Source organism: Cherax quadricarinatus, chromosome 84, assembly GCF_038502225.1.
Source record: "Cherax quadricarinatus isolate ZL_2023a chromosome 84, ASM3850222v1, whole genome shotgun sequence".
Classification (NCBI taxonomy): Eukaryota; Metazoa; Arthropoda; class Malacostraca; order Decapoda; family Parastacidae; genus Cherax; species Cherax quadricarinatus.
In genome coordinates, this window is record NC_091375.1 from 1,880,153 (window position 1) to 1,887,817 (window position 7,665).

At 38.5% G+C, this 7,665-nt stretch overlaps 1 long non-coding RNA gene across 1 annotated transcript; it reads right to left on the reverse strand.

Moving 5' to 3' along the window:
• Positions 1-6,370: 6,370 nt before the first annotated feature.
• Positions 6,371-7,033, reverse strand: LOC138855171 (uncharacterized). Its single transcript, XR_011394353.1, has 2 exons — positions 6,814-7,033; positions 6,371-6,661 (listed from the first exon to the last, which is right to left on the reverse strand). It is a non-coding gene; the product is annotated as an uncharacterized lncRNA (long non-coding RNA).
• Positions 7,034-7,665: the final 632 nt, after the last annotated feature.

Genomic DNA, 7,665 nt, shown 5'->3' on the forward strand with positions numbered 1-7,665 from the left:
AATGTTGAGTGCTTACATGTATATTAAGTGCGTATGTGGACGAGTCCACGAGTGTGTAGTGTGTGTGTATATATATATATATATATATATATATATATATATATATATATATATATATATATATATATGCAAAACAACCACTCTGAAAGAATAGAGAAATTCCAAGCGTTTTCGTGACTACTCACATTATCATGTGAGTAGTCACGAAAGCGCTTGGAATTTCTCTATTCTTTCAGAGTGGTTGTTTTGCATATTCTGAAATCACCTGTTTACTGTGATCTTATTGCATATATATATATATATATATATATATATATATATATATATATATATATATATATATATATATATATATATATATATATAGATATATATAATGTCGTGCCGAATAGGCAGAACTTGCGATCTTGGCTTAAATAGCAACGCTCATCATGCCATATAGGACAAGTGAAAATTTGTGTATGCAATAATTTCGCCAAAATCATTCTGAACCTAACGAAAAAAATATATTTAACTGTGTTTGTTTGGTATTAAATTACTGTAAATAAATCTAAAATATATTTAGTTGGGTTAGGCTAAAATAAATTGTTCTTGTTATAAGGTTAGGTAAGTTTTCTAAGTTCCTTTTGGTGCAAAATTACAAATTTTTTACATTAACATTACTAAAAAAAATATATCTTTAAACGTATAAGAGAAAATTTTAGAAAGGAATTAATTTTAAATGAGTTCTTGCTAATTGACCAGTTTTACATATTCGGCACGACATATATATATATATATATATATATATATATATATATATATATATATATATATATATATATATATATATATATATATACACGATGACTCCACCAGTGTTTAGTGTATGTATATACCTGGATGACTTCACCAGTACTTAGTGTAGTGTATGTATGGATGACTCGAGGAGAGTGCTTGATAATAATAAGGTAAGGAATATTAAACTTGATATATGCTGATGATGCAGTACACACACACACACACACACACACACACACACACACACACACACACACACACACACACACACACACACACACACACACACACACAATCAGTCCACCAAGCAGGGCCGAGGAATGAAGGGGAGAGCTGTTGGGAGCAGGGATAGCAGTAAGTGAAGAGGAAGACGGTAGAGAAGGTGACAGGTCCCATGCAGAGGCACGACTATGCCACCAAGAGTTACAGGAAAAAATAAGGGAGACAGTGGTGGCCATGTACAAACGGGACCCAGAGAGACAGAGGGAAAGGCAATGGGAGGAGGAGAGGGAGAAGTCAGAGTTTATTCGTGGGTTTCAGGAGAATGAAGTGAGGACACACAGTGGAAGACGCCAGAAAGAAAAACAAGAGACTAAAAACCTCAAAGAAATAGGCGAGGAGGACATGACTGAGATAGTAAATTTTCAGAGAATAGGACGGGTACTTGGAGAGAAATCGGCCAGTCAAACTGATTTTCAAGACAGAAACGGTGCAGAACAGGATCCTGCAAGAGAAACCATGGCTGAAGGAATCACCAATATACAAGAGGGTGTTCCGAGACCGCAACAGAACAAGAACAGAACGACAACAGCTGAGGGAGAGGACACAGAAACGACAGGGGCTAGGAAGAGAGACAAGGACAGAGTCAGCAGAGGACAACCAGAGCAGGGCAGAGCAACAAGGACAAGCACACACAGAACCACCCTCAGAACCCCACAGCCAAACACACTATCCCAGCACAACCCACAAAATCCACACTTGCAGCCTCCCCACCCCACAATATGCTGTAGAATCCAACAGCACACTGCCAAGTCCCCCATCCCCACAGACCCTCCCAGAACACAGTGTTGGAGAGGAAACTGAAGGTATGGGAAACCACCACTGATGGAATAACAAATAAGTGGAAGGAATGGTACGAAAGAATCAATGAGGCATCACCACACATCATAGCTCTCACAGAAACTAAGCTCACAGGAATGATAACAGATGCCTTCTTTCCAATGGGATATAAGATCCTGAGGAAAGACAGAGGGGGTGGAAGAGTGGCACTGCTCCTCAAAAACCAATGGAATTTTGATGAGCTGGAGAGAGGAGACAGAGGAGAAGCAAGAGGCTACATAATAGGAACACTTCAGTCTGGAGGTCCCAAGGTGATAATTGCAGTGGTGTATAACCCACCACAGAATAGCACGAGGCCAAGGCAAGAATATGAGAGTAACAGAGCGATGTTTGACACTGGCTGAAGAGCCGCCGGGAGGGCTTATGCGAGCACGGCAAAGCTGCTGATTGTGATCGATTTCAATCACAAGGAAATTGACTAGGAGAACCTGGACCCACAGGGGAAGGGGACGTGGAGGGCTAAGATGATGGAGGTGGTAATGGAAAACCTTATGTACCAACATATAAATGGCACTACCAGAGAGACAGGAGAGGATGAACCAGCAAGACTGAACCTAGTATTCACCTTGAGCAGTGCAGATATTGAGGACATCACATATGAAAGACCTCTTGGGGCCAGTGACCACATGGTTCTGAGCTTCGAATACATATTAGAGTTACAAGTGGGGAGAGAAGCAGGAAGGGCAGGATGAATGAAGCCAAACTACAAAAGAGGAGAGGGAAATACACAGGCATGAAAAATTTCCTGCATGGGGTTCAGTGGGACACAACTGGCAGGGATGTCAGTAAATGATGATGGAATATATGATAACAATATGCAAGGAAGCTGAGGGTAGTTTTGTACCAAAGGGTAACAGAAATAATGAGAAAGCCAGGATGAGTCCTTGGTTCACCCAAAGGTGTAGAGAGGCCAAAACCAAGTGTGCTAGAGAACGGAAGAAGTATAGAAGGCAAAGGGCCCAGGAAAATAAGGAGAGCAGTCGTAGAGCCAGAAATGAATATGCACAGATAAGAAGGGAGGCCCAACAACAATACGAAAATGACAGCAGCGAAAGCCAAATCTGATCTGAAGCTGTTGTACAACCACATCAGGAGGAAAACAACAGTCAGGGACCAAGTAATCAGGCCGAGGAAGGAAGGAGGGGAGATCACAAGAAACGACTGCGAAGTATGTGAGCAGCTAAACATGAGAGTCGAAGAAATGTTCACAGAAGAGACAGAAGGGACTCCAGAAAGACGGAGAGGTGGTGTACACCATCAAGTGTTGGATACAATACATACGACCGAGGAAGAAGTGAAGAGGCTGCTAAGCAAGTTAGATACCTCAAACTTGATGGGACCGGATAACATCTCTCCATGAGCCCTGAGAGAGGGAGCAGAGGCGCTAGATGTACCACTAACAACAATCTTAAACATATCTCTTGAAACAGGGCGACTACCTGAGGTATGGAAGACAGCAAATGTAGTCCCAATTTTTAAAAAAGGAGACATACATGAAACTACAGACCAGTGTCACTGACAGGTATAGTATGCAAAGTAATAGAGAAGATTATCAAGAAGAGTGGTAGAGCACCTAGAAAGGAATGAGATTTTCAATGACAACCAGCACGATTTCAGGGATGGGAAGTCCTGTGTAACAGACCTACTAGAGTTCTATGACAGGGTGACAGAAGTAAGACGAGAGAGAGAGGGGTGAGTAGATTGTGTTTTTTTGGACTGTAAGAAGGCGTTTGACACAGTTCCACACAAGAGATTAGTGCAAAAGCTGGAGGACCAGGCAGGTATAACAGGGAAGGCACTGCAGTGGATCAGGGAACACCTGTCGGGAAGACAACAGCGAGCCATAGTACGTGACGAGGTGTCAGAGTGGGCGCCTGTGACGAGCGAGGTTCTACAGGGGTTAGTCCTAGGACCGGTGTTATTTCTGGTATATGTGAAGGGCATGACGGAAGGAATAGACTCAGAAGTGTCTGTTTGCAGATGATGCAAACTTGATGAGAAGAATTCAGTCGGACGAGCACCAGGCAGAACTACAGAGAGATCTGGACAGGCTACAAGCCTGATCCAGAAACTGGCTCCTAGAGTTCAACCCCACCAAGCGCAAAGTCATGAAGATTGGGCAAGGGCAAAGAAGAGTGCAGACGGAGAAACAAGCCCGTTATATACAGTCTAGGGGGCCAGAGACTACTAACCTCACTCAAGAAAATGGATCTTGGGGTGAGTAACACCCAGCACATCTCCTGAGGGGCACATCAACCAAATAACTGCTGCAGAATATAAACACCTAGCAAACCTAAGAATAGCATTCCGACATCTCAATAAGGAATCATTCAGGACTCTGTACACCGTGTACGTTAGGCCTGTATTGGAGTATGCAGCAACAGATTGGAACCCACACCTAGCCAAGCACGTAAGGAAATTAGAGAAAGTGCAAAGGTTTGCAATAAGATTAGTCCCGGAGCTGAGGGGCATGTCTTACAAGGAGAAGATAAGGGAAATAGACCTGACGACATTGGAGGACAGGAGAGATAGGGGGGATATGATAACGACATAAAAAGTACTGAGAGGAATCGACAAGGTGGACGGACAGTATGTTCCAGAGATGGGACACAGCAACAAGGGGTCACAGTTGGAAGTTGAAGAATCAGGTGAATCACAGGGATGTTAGGAAGTATATCTTCAGTCACTGAGTTATCAGGAAGTGGAATAGTCTGGGAAGTAATAATGTTAGGTAAGTTTTTTAATTTTTTTCTTTTTGGTACAAAATTGTTAATTTTTACATTAACTTAAATAAAAAAATATATTAAACGTAAAGAGAAAATTTTAGAAAAGACTTAATTTTTAACGAATTATTGCTAATTGACCAGTTATATATATATATATATATATACATATTGCATATATATATATATATATATATGCAATAAGATCACAGTAAACAGGTGATTTCAAAATATGCAAAACAACCACTCTGAAAGAATAGAGAAATTCCAAGCGCTTTCGTGACTACTCACATTATCAAGGAACTATGAAAGTAAAGCATCCAAGGAAGCTATATAAGGGGTCTGGCCAGCACCTCACTATCAGATCCCACAACGGTTAAACACCTGACGCGCGCCGACCCAACTTGGATAGGTCCTTTGCACAACTCACCCACAAACTATTCTATCCAAGAAAATTTAAAAATTATTATTTGTCCAGTGTATTATTAAATTCTTCCCAAATTCTAATAATTATAAACGGATCTAATTTATATAAACCAAAGGAAATATTCATATTATTGTCAAAACTGCTTTTTATGAAACAAGATTCAATTATATTCCTGTCGACCATGGACTTGTTTGATACTACTTTCTCAACTTATTGAAAATCAATTGGATGGTTAAAATCTCTTACATGAATAAATAGAGCATTGGAATCTTGTCCAGTTCTAATGCTATATTTATGTTGTTTTAATCTTAGTTCGAGATTTTTACCAGTTTGACCGTAATAAACTTTATCGCAAATTTTACAAGGAATCTTATAGACACATCCCTCAGCATTTTGGGGGGAATTCTTTATCAAAAGTTTTTTTACTGTATCAAGATTTTTGAATACAACTTTAATATTAAAAGTCTTAAGAAGAGAAGGCATATCAACCAAGTTTTCATGGTAAGGGAGAACCAACATATTTTTAGTTGAATAAGGCTGGTTGTCCCTTTTTGGATTGTAAAAAGTATTTCTAGCAACTTTAAAAGATTTATCAATTACATTTCTTGGGTATTTTAAATCATTACCTATTTCATAAATTTTGGATATTTCCTCATCTTTGAACTCAGGACTACAAATTCGTAAAGCTCTCAAAAACATTGATGAGAAAACAGACAGTTTGACTCTATCTTGATGCGAGGAATAGTGGACATAGGAACAGTTATTTGTAGGTTTTCTGTAAATTTTAAATTTGAATTCATTATTACCCTTAATAATTAAAACATCTAGAAAAGGCAATGAGCTATTTTCTTCAAACTCAACAGTAAAGTTTATATTAATATTAGTAAAGGAATATTAATATTAGTAAAGGAATGGTATATAGCTCTATGTTAAAACCAAACATTCCCAATTGCCCTCAAAGATTCTTTAAGTCTTATGATACACTTAATAACAATAAAAATTTGCGCCTTACTAAAGCAGACAAAATAAATGCAATAGTAATTATGAAAGAAAATGATTACCAAGAAAAAATGAATAATCTCTTAGATGATACTGAAACCTATTCTAAACTTAGGAAAAATCCCCTAGAAACCGTTAACAGCAATTTCAATAAAACAATAAAACTTCTACTGAAAGGCAAAGATGAATTAGTCAAACAATTTACTTCCACTAATCCATCTTTACCTTACATGTTGTCAGTGGAACGCCTTCCAACTGAACAAAAGAAACTAATGGAAAAATAAATAAATAAAGAAATGATTTAAGGAAAAACAAGATAAAATGATTTTTGAGAATTTTACTTAAAATTTAAATATAATAAAAAAAATATGGCCTTCAATTCAGGTAGTTGGGTAGGAGTAGGTATGGCCCTAGATAGTTCCTCTGATGTTATTTATGTAGGTTATCCTGGGCAGATGGTAATCCGATGTTCTGGAATCTCCTACCACTTGGATGGAGCACAAGTAGTATAGGTAAGGGCCGGTAGTTGTAGAATAATGTTAATAAGTATTATTAACACACGTCTTGCCCCTTTATCTGGCGTCTATCCTGGAAGACCACGCCAGGAACAGAGCTGACAAATAAGAGAAAATAAAACTGGTTACCCATAGTCATGATAATATAACATCTAAGAAAGAAAAAGAATGATAAAGGCCAAAATCATTACTGGTAACCAGCAAACACTAGAAAAGAACAAACAGTAATACTCCTGGTAGATCACCCTACCTGATTAGGAGAAGAGTGGAGGCGAAGTGACTCTCCAAACTTCCATCCACACCAGGTAAGGTCAATATTACCAGGAGTAGAAACTTTAACAAATCGGACACCAGGAACTAGTTTTGCCCCAGCCCGCCAGAGAGGGGGGGGTGTGTGCGCGCGCAACGTAACTCTCTAATGGTTCCTGGTTGCCCGAACAACCTTAACCCCACTTACACCTACTTTTCCCTCACACATGTATGGACTAATAAAAACACACAAACCAGGGAATCCAGTCAGACCAATTATTAGCTCCATAGGGTCAGTTTCATATAAATTATCCAAATGGCTTGTTGATATTTTGAGCCCTATTGTTGGCAAAATTTCTAACTTTAATGTTAAAAACAACATAGACTTGGTTGATAAATTAAGCTCCTTGACTGACTTAAATGATTTTAACATGGTTAGTTTTGATGTTACTTCCTTGTTTACGAAAGTTCCTGTTGATGATTTATTAAGTTTCTTATCTGAAGAACTCGTTAACTATGATTTACCATTGCCAGTTCCTACTATCATTAAACTTATTAAACTTTGCATTGTTGATGCAAAATTTGTATTTAATGATAAGTTTTACACTCAGAAGTTTGGTATGGCAATGGGAAATCCTCTTTCACGTGTTCTTAGTAACCTATACATGGAATTTTTTGAAACAAGGTTGCTTAACACAATCCTCCCTAATAGAGCTAAATGGTTCAGATATGTTGATGATATTTTGTGTCTTATGCCCAAAAATGTAGATATACACCATTTCCTTGGAAAATTAAATAGCTTAGCCCATTCTATAAACTTTACTGTTGAGTTTGAAGAAAATAACTCATTGCC